This window comes from Mustela nigripes, chromosome 5 (genome assembly GCF_022355385.1).
Source record: "Mustela nigripes isolate SB6536 chromosome 5, MUSNIG.SB6536, whole genome shotgun sequence".
In the NCBI taxonomy this organism is placed as follows: Eukaryota; Metazoa; Chordata; class Mammalia; order Carnivora; family Mustelidae; genus Mustela; species Mustela nigripes.
The window spans coordinates 52,386,370-52,396,502 of record NC_081561.1 but is presented as its reverse complement, the minus strand read 5'-3'; the positions used below and the strand labels follow the sequence as shown (position 1 = coordinate 52,396,502).

General features: G+C 39.0%; 1 protein-coding gene across 8 annotated transcripts in view; it reads right to left on the bottom strand.

Annotated features, from left to right (window-relative positions):
• The window catches only part of PKHD1 (PKHD1 ciliary IPT domain containing fibrocystin/polyductin), a 478,342-nt gene that overhangs the window by 23,715 nt on the left and 444,494 nt on the right, over positions 1-10,133 (bottom strand). The window lies entirely within an intron of this gene.

Here is a 10,133-nt window from a genome sequence, read left to right as displayed (position 1 = left end):
CAGGTGGTATTCATCCCTGGGCTACAAGGATGGTTCAACATTTGCAAATCAATCAATGTGATAGAACAAATTAATAAGAGAAGAGAGAAGAACCACATGGTCCTCTCAATTGATGCAGAAAAAGCATTTGACAAAATCCAGCATCCCTTCCTGATTAAAATGCTTCAAAGTATAGGGATAGAAGGAACATTCCTGAATTTCATCAAAGCTATCTATGAAAGACCCACAGCAAATATCATCCTCAATGGGAAAAAGCTTGCAGCCTTCCCGCTGAGATCAGGAACAAGACAAGGATGCCCACTCTCACCACTCTTGTTCAACATAGTATTAAAGTCCTAGCAACAGCAATCAGACAACAAAGAGAAATAAAAGGTATCCAAATCGGTAATGAAGAAGTCAAACTCTCTCTCTTTGCAGATGACATGATTCTTTATATGATCTATATTTTCTGAAGAACTTTAGAATCATCTTATGCTGTTTTATTCAGTATAAAATGAGTATAGCTGCATTTAACCAAAATTAATTTAGGAACTACTGATGTCTTTGTAATATTAGTCAATCTAGTTAGAAACATGTTGCAATTTCTTATGTAATCAAGTCTCCCATTTAAACAATTCAATAGAATATTGTTTATTTTTTATATAAGTCCAATATATCTCTTGTTAAGATTGTTTTCCCAGACAGCATATTTTTTAGTTGCTATTATGCATTTCAGTATGTTTCATAACTATACCACTGGCTTATACAATATTATTTTTCCATAAACTGACATAATTTTTGAGTAAGCTACTCAAATAACTTATAAATTACAGCAGTTAATCATTGAAATCTTTTAAGTTACTATTGAACAGTTATATCATTTGTGAACCATCACATATTTTCTCTAACATTGCCTTAATTTTGTTTTTATACCTGCATTTTCTAGCATTCTAAAATATATGTTATAAAGTTGTGCTGTATTCATGTGAGTAGTACTGCTTCTAATATTCCATTGTTAAACATGATATTGGATCTTGATTGCAAAGAGCATTGGAACTCTCCATCTTATTTAGCAGGAAGACTCTTATTCCTGGTATTTTAAAAAATATTCCTATTTTAAAAGTTTTTTAAGGAAGTAAGTGCTAGACTTTATTTATTTTTTATTTTCATTTATTTATTTCAATATTTTATTTTCATTTGCTCATATTTTTAAATTAGGAAGTGTTCATATATTTTTAATTATATGACATGGGTATGTTCTTTATTAATAATTTACAAATATAGTTTTACCTTCTTAGAAACTTGGGACAATCTGTAGTCCTGAGCTGCTTTGGTTTTCCCTACTTCTGGACATCTTGAGACCATCTCTCTTCTCCCTTCTCCCTGTCATTCTTACAGATTTGTACCTATAATGGTAAACTGACAATCTGTTCTATTTTACATTCACAAAATATACCATCTATAGTGAACAGGACTCTAAAGTGGGAGACATAAATTCCTGAAGTTAATGGTTATACTCACACATCCTTAATATCTTGCCATTTTTACATGTCAATTTTCAATTCCCAACATTGGGTACATGGATTTCATAAAAAAGAAAAAAAAATAAAAGGTGGTCAGTGGCCAAAGATCGATGTTTGCTCAGGAGAAGGCAACACTGAGTTCTGTAGTGGTAGCTGTCCCATAAAGACAAAGGCAGTAGTAGCAAGGAAAGCAAAATGGCCCTAGAAAACATTTTCTCTGGAAGTAAGAAGTCACATTTTCCCTATTGTTAGGACCCCAAAGATGTATAGTCATTATCCTATTGTTAATTTTGTGAACCCAAATAAACTGTCCACATCTCTTTTAGAAGAGATAGGGGACTTTTTTATAGCCATTGAAAAACTGCTAGAATCCAGCATTCTCTAAAGAGGGGGAAAGGCGGGAACAGGTCTCATTTCCTCTCTATCTTCATTGTTCACTCAACAACAATAATTATAAGTGGTTTAATATCCTAATGCCCTATGGTAACAGTGTTGCTAGAATTAGAAGAGATACAAAACTTTTATGAATATATATATATATATATATATATATATATATATATGGTGTTAAGTGAACAAGACGGAAATGTTATCAAATTTGAGAGAAGGGGATTATTCCTGCCATCTAAGAAAAAAAAAATGAAAAGGAGAAGAATTTGATCTGGGATAGGAAGGAATGGAGACTTTAAATGTGTGGATACATTGAAGAAGGTCATTTTGAGGCTGGGAAAACTAATTGTGTATGGGGAATATTGTCCTGGAGGGAAAAGAAAGAGTGAGAGGGGGAAAGGTTTTTACTCCCCTACTTTCACAGGAACAATTCTGCAGCCTCAGAGCTCTGTTTGACCAATTGAATTTGGGAAGGGATTATGAAAATAGATAACCAGGGACTCAGGAGTCAAGATGGGGGAGAAGTATCAGGCTGAGACTACTTCAGCTAGCAGGAGATCAGCTAGATAGCTTATCTAAAGATTGCAAACACCTGCAAATCCATCGGCAGATCGAAGAGAAGAAGAACAGCAATTCTGGAAACAGAAAAACAACCACTTTCTGAAAGGTAGGACTAGCGGAGAAGTGAATCCAAAGCAACGGGAAGATAGACCCCGGGGGGGAGGGGCTGGCTCCCGGCAAGCAGCGGAGCAATGGAGCACAAAATCAGGACTTTTAAAAGTCTGTTCCACTGAGGGACATCGCTCCAGAGGCTAAACGGGGGCGAAGCCCACGCGGGGTCAACATGGCCTCAGGTCCCGCAGGGTCACAGAAGGATCGGGGGGTGTCTGAGTGTCGCAGAGCTTGCGGGTATTGGAAAGGGAAAACAGGCTCCAGAGACAGAGCCGACAGTAAGCTCACAGCTCGGTGTTACCTTGAACCGGCCACAGGCTCGGTGAGCTCGGAGCGCGGCCGGAGGTCAGGCAGACGGGAGTAACTGGGCGCTGTTCTCTGAGGGCGCACTGAGGACTGGGGGCCCGGGCTTTCAACTCCTCTGGGCCAGAGGGCAGGAGCACGCCATTTGTATTCCCGTCCTACAGAACTCTACGGAAAGCACTCAGGGAAAAAAAGCTCCTGAAAGCAAACCCGAGCGGATTACTCACCCCGGCCCCTGGTAAGGGCGATGCAATTCCGCCTGGGGCAAAGACACTTGAGAATCACTACACCAGGCCCCTCCCCCAGAAGATCAACAAGAAATCCAGCCAAGACCAAGTTCACCTACCAAGGAGTGCGGTTTCAATACCAAGGGGAGCAGCAGAATTCCAAGGAGGAGAAAGCAAAGCACGGAACTCATGGCTTTCTCCCTGTGATTTTTTTTAGTCTTGTAGTTAATTTAATTTTTTTCTTTTTCATTTTTTTTTTTCCCTCACCTTCTGGTAAAAATTTTTTTTAACTTTTACCCTTTTCTTTTTTAACGTTTTTTAACTAGTTTATCTAATATATATTTTTTCTTTATTCGTTTTCTTTTTTTAAATTCTTTTCTTTTCTTTCTCTTTTTTCTTTTCTTTTCTTTTTTTTAATCTTTCTTCCTTTTTGAACCTCTTTTTATCCCCTTTCTCCCCGCTCACGATTTGGGATCTCTTCTGATTTGGTTAAAGCATATTTTCCTAGGGTTGTTGCCACCCTTTTAGCATTTTACTTGCTCCTTCATATACTCTTATCTGGACAAAATGACAAGACGGAAAAATTCACCACAAAAAAAAGAACAAGAGGCAGTACCGAAGGCTAGGGACCTATTCAATACAGACATTGGTAATACGTCAGGTCTAGCGTTCAGAATGACAATTCTCAAGGTTCTAGCCGGGCTCGAAAAAGGCATGGAAGATATTAGAGAAACACTCTCGGGAGATATAAAAGCCCTTTCTGGAGAAATAAAAGAACTAAAATCTAACCAAGTTGAAACCAAAAAAACTATTAATGAGGTGCAATAAAAAATGGAGGCTCTCACTGCTAGGATAAATGAGGCAGAAGAAAGAATTAGTGATATAGAAGACCAAATGACAGAGAATAAAGAAGCTGAGCAAAAGAGGGACAAACAGCTACTGGACCACGAGGGGAGAATTCGAGAGATAAGTGAAACCATAAGACAAAACAACATTAGAATAATTGGGATTCCAGAAGAAGAAGAAAGAGAGAGGGGAGCAGAAGGTATACTGGAGAGAATTATTGGGGAGAATTTCCCCAATATGGCAAAGGGAACGAGCATCAAAATTCAGGAGGTTCAGAGAATGCCCCTCAAAATCAATAAGAATAGGCCCACACCCCATCACCTAATAGTAAAATTTACAAGTCTCAGTGACAAAGAGAAAATCCTGAAAGCAGCCCCGGAAAAGAAGTCTGTAACATACAATGGTAAAACTATTAGATTGGCAGCTGACTTATCCATAGAGACCTGGCAGGCCAGAAAGAGCTGGCATGATATTTTCAGAGCACTAAATGAGAAAAACACGCAGACAAGAATACTATATCCAGCTAGGCTATCATTGAAAATAGAAGGAGAGATTAAAAGCTTCCAGGACAAACAAAAACTGAATTTGCAAACACCAAACCAGCTCTACAGGAAATATTGAAAGGGGTCCTCTAAGCAAAGAGAGAGCCTACAGGTGGTAGATCAGAAAGGAACGAAGACCATATACAGTAACAGTCACCTTACAGGCAATACAATGGCCCTAAATTCATATCTCTCAATAGTTACCCTCAATGTTAATGGGCTAAATGCCCCAATCAAAAGACACAGGGTATCAGAATGGGTAAAAAAACAAAACCCATCTATATGTTGCCTCCAAGAAACTCATTTTAAGCCCGAAGACACCTCCAGATTTAAAGTGAGGGGGTGGAAAACAATTTACCATGCTAATGGACATCAGAAGAAAGCAGGAGTGGCAATCCTTATATCAGATCAATTAGATTTTAAGCCAAAGACTATAATAAGAGATGAGGAAGGACACTATATCATACTCAAAGGGTCTGTCTGTCCAACAAGAAGATCTAACAATTTTAAATATCTATGCCCCCAATGTGGGAGCAGCCAACTATATAAACCAATTATTAACAAAATCAAAGAAACATATCAACAATAATACAATAATAGTAGGGGACTTTAACACTCCCCTCACTGAAATGGACAGATCATCCAAGCAAAAGATCAGCAAGGAAATAAAGGCCTTAAATGACACACTGGACCAGATGGACATCACAGATATATTCAGAACATTTCATCCCAAAGCAACAGAATACACATTCTTCTCTAGTGCACATGGAACATTCTCCAGAATAGATCACATCCTCGGTCCTAAATCAGGACTCAACTGGTATCAAAAGATTGGGATTATTCCCTGCATATTTTCAGACCACAATGCTCTAAAGCTAGAACTCAACCACAAGAGGAAGTTTGGAAAGAACACAAATACATGGAGACTAAAGAGCATCCTTCTAAAGAATGAATGGGTCAACCGGGAAATTAAAGAAGAATTGAAAAAAATCATGGAAACAAATGATAATGAAAATACAACAGTTCAAAATCTGTGGGACACAACAAAGGCAGTCCTGAGAGGAAAATATATAGCGGTACAAGACTTTCTCAAGAAACAAGAAAGGTCTCAGGTACACAACCTAACCCTACACCTAAAGTTGCTGGAGAAAGAACAAGAAAGAAACCCTAAGCCCAGCAGGAGAAGAGAAATCATAAAGATCAGAGCAGAAATCAATGAAATAGAAACCAAAAAAACAATAGAACAAATCAACGAAACTAGGAGCTGGTTCTTTGAAAGAATTAATAAAATTGATAAACCCCTGGCCCGACTTATCAAAAAGAAAAGAGAAAGGACCCAAATAAATAAAATCATGAATGAAAGAGGAGAGATCACAACTAACACCCAAGAAATACAAACTATTATAAGAACATACTATGAGCAACTCTACGCCAACAACTTTGACAATCTGGAAGAAATGGATGTATTCCTAGAAACATATAAACTACCACAACTGAACCAAGAAGAAATAGAAAGCCTGAACAGACCCATAACCAGTAAGAAGATTGAAACAGTCATTAAAAATCTCCAAACAAAAGCCCAGGGCCAGGCGGCTTACTGGGGGAATTCTACCAAACATTTAAAGAAGAACTAATTCCAATTCTCCTGAAACTGTTCCAAAAAATAGAAATGGAAGGGAAACTTCCACACTCATTTTATGAGGCCAGCATCACCTTGATCCCCAAACCAGACAAGGATCCCATCAAAAAAGAGAGCTATAGACCAATATCCTTGATGAACTCAGATGCGAAAATTCTCACCAAAATACTAGCCAATAGGATTCAACAGTACATTAAAAGGATTATTCACCACGACCAAGTGGGATTTAGTTCAGGGCTGCAAGGTTGGTTCAACATCCGCAAATCAGTCAATGTGATACAACACATCAATAAAAGAAAGAACAAGAACCATATGATACTCTCCATAGATGCTGAAAAAGCATTTGACAAAGTACAGCATCCCTTCCTGATCAAAACTCTTCAAAGTGTAGGGATAGAGGGCACATACCTCAGTATCATCAAAGCCATCTATAAAAAAACCAACCACAAATATCATTCTCAATGGAGAAAAACTGAAAGCTTTTCCGCTAAGGTCAGGAACACGGCACGAATGTCCATTATCACCACTGGTATTCAACATAGTACTAGAGGTCCTAGCCTCAGCAATCAGAAAACAGAAGGAAATTAAAGGCATCCAAATCAGCAAAGATGAAGTCAAACTATCACTCTTCGCAGATGATATGACACTATATGTGGAAAACCCAAAAGACTCCACTCCAAAACTGCTAGAACTTATACAGGAATTCAGTAAAGTGTCAGGATATAAAATCAATGCACAGAAATCAGTTGCATTTCTCTACACCAACAACAAGACAGAAGAAAGAGAAATTAAGGAGTCAATCCCATTTACAATTGCACCCCAAACCATAAGATACCTAGGAATAAACCTAACCAAAGAGGCACAGAATCTATACCCAGAAAACTATAAAGTACTCATGAAAGAAATTGAGGAAGACACAAAGAAATGGAAAAATGTTCCATGCTCCTGGATGGGAAGAATAAATATTGTGAAAATGTCTATGCTACCTAAAGCAATCTACACATTTAATGCAATTCCTATCAAAGTATCATCCATCTTTTTCAAAGAAATGGAACAAATAATTCTAAAATTTATATGGAACCAGAAAAGACCTCGAATAGCCAAAGGGATATTGAAAAAGAAAGCCAAAGTTGGTGGCATCACAATTCCGGACTTCAAGCTCTATTACAAAGCTGTCATCATCAAGACAGCATGGTACTGGCACAAAAACAGACACATAGATCAATGGAACAGAATAGAGAGCCCAGAAATAGACCCTCAGCTCTATGGTCAACTCATCTTCGACAAAGCAGGAAAGAATGTCCAATGGAAAAAAGACAGCCTCTTCAGTAAATGGTGCTGGGAAAATTGGACAGCCACATGCAGAAAAATGAAATTGGACCATTTCCTTACACCACACACAAAAATAGACTCAAAATGGATGAAGGACCTCAATGTGCAAAAGGAATCCATCAAAATCCTTGAGGAGAACACAGGCAGCAACCTCTTCGACCTCAGTCACAGCAACATCTTCCTAGGAACATCGCCAAAGGCAAGGGAAGCAAGGGAAAAAATGAACTATTGGGATTTCATCAAGATCAAAAGCTTTTGCACAGCAAAGGAAACAGTTAACAAAATCAAAAGACAACTGACAGAATGGGAGAAGATATTTGCAAACGACATATCAGATAAAGGACTAGTGTCCAGAATCTATAAAGAACTTAGCAAACTCAACACCCAAAGAACAAATAATCCAATCAAGAAATGGGCAGAGGACATGAACAGACATTTCTGCAAAGAAGACATCCAGATGGCCAACAGACACATGAAAAAGTGCTCCATATCACTCGGCATCAGGGAAATACAAATCAAAACCACAATGAGATATCACCTCACACCAGTCAGAATGGCTAAAATCAACAAGTCAGGAAATGACAGATGCTGGCGAGGATGCAGAGAAAGGGGAACCCTCCTACACTGTTGGTGGGAATGCAAGCTGGTGCAGCCACTCTGGAAAACAGCATGGAGGTTCCTCAAAATGTTGGAAATAGAACTGCCCTATGATCCAGCAATTGCACTATTGGGTATTTACCCTAAAGATACAAACGTAGTGATCCGAAGGGGCACGTGCACCCGAATGTTTATAGCAGCAATGTCCACAATAGCCAAACTATGGAAAGAACCTAGATGTCCATCAACAGATGAATGGATCAAGAAGATGTGGTATATATACACAATGGAATACTATGCAGCCATCAAAAGAAATGAAATCTTGCCATTTGCGACAATATGGATGGAACTAGAGCGTATCATGCTTAGCGAAATAAGTCAAGCGGAGAAAGACAACTATCATATGATCTCCCTGATATGAGGAAGTGGTGATGCAACATGGGGGCTTAAGGGGGTAGAAGAAGAATAAATGAAAGAAGATGGAATTGGGAGGGAGACAAACCATAAGTGACTCTTAATCTCACAAAACAAACTGAGGGTTGCTGGGGGGAGGGGGTTTGGGAGAAGGGGGTGGGATTATGGACATTGGGGAGGGTATGTGCTTTGGTGAGTGCTGTGAAGTGTGTAAACCTGGTGATTCACAGAGCTGTATTCCTAGGGATAAAAATACATGTTTATAAAAAATAAAAAATTACAAAAAAAAAGATAAAAAGTGAGAGACTAGACATCAATAATGGGGTTATTAGCTGAGACTGAATGGTAGATATGCTGTGAAAGGGAGTGGGATAAGGTGGAAACCAGACATTGCAGAGGAGAAATTGGTTATACTTGGTAAAAGAGCACAGGGTGGTAGGGGGAACCCTAGTAGGTAAAGATAACTCTGAGGTATCTCACCTGGGAGATCTGCCCCCTATCAACCAAATTAGAGGACCCAGGGAATGGTTGAAAAGGAATGGTACAAAATTGAGCTTTGACAGGGCAAAGCTAGACTCCTTCCCTGGCATTTCTATAAACCATTTCTATAAAACTGGACACCGAGCCCTTAGCAAATGGGATTTGAAACAGTGTGATATGATTTAGGAGCTAGAGGGAGTAAACATGTAACTTAAGATAATGATATTCTTTCTCTCTTGGAGCGTTCTCTCCCATCCATAAATTCTTTGAATACATATTGTTTGCTTAGATTGCTTTACATTTAATTGCTTGTTGCCTAGAATTGTTCTTTCATTTTCCCCCAAATATTAGTTTTTTGTGTCAACCTGCATACTGCAAACTCATCAAGGACAGGGGACCAGATATCACCCCTTTGCAACTATACAGAAAAGATCTCATAAGGTACTAAATAAATATCAGGAGGTAAATAAATACTTACTCAATATTTACTTGGAGACATAATCTAACTGCATTTATTATTATGTCATTCCAGCATCTCCCATCTACAAGTTACAAAGACAAATAATAGCTTCTGCCAGGGTTTCTCAACCTTAACATTATTGACATCTTAAGCCAAATAATCTTTATTGTGGGGTAGTCCTGTGCATTATAAGATGTTTATAATGCCCCTGATCTCTTCTCACCAGATTCCAGCAGTATCTCCCCCTCCCTGTGACAACAAAAATGTCTCCAGACAGGGGTGCCTAAGTGGCTCAGTCAGTTGGGTATCCAACTCTTGATTTCAGCTCAGGTCTTGATCTTAGGGTCCTGGGATCAAGCCCTGTGTCTGGCTTTGGACACGGACCTTGCTGAAGATTTTCTCTGCCCCTCCTCCCTGCACTCTCACCCATGTGCTTGCTCTCCCTCTTAAAAAAAAAAAAAATCTCCAGGCATTGCAAATGTCTTCTAGAGATAGAATGACCACTGTCCCAATTTGTCTGGTACTGAGGGAGCTGCTGAGACATAGGCTTTTAGTTTTAAAAGTAGGATAATCAGGATCAGGATCAGGAAAATCAATAAAACCAGGATGAGATTTTCATCCCAACTGGAAGCCAAAATTACCCTGGTTAGGAACTGCTGTCCTGGGGATGCCTGGTGGCTCAGTTGGTTACGTGTCTGCCTTTAGCCCAGGTCATGATCCCAGGGTCCT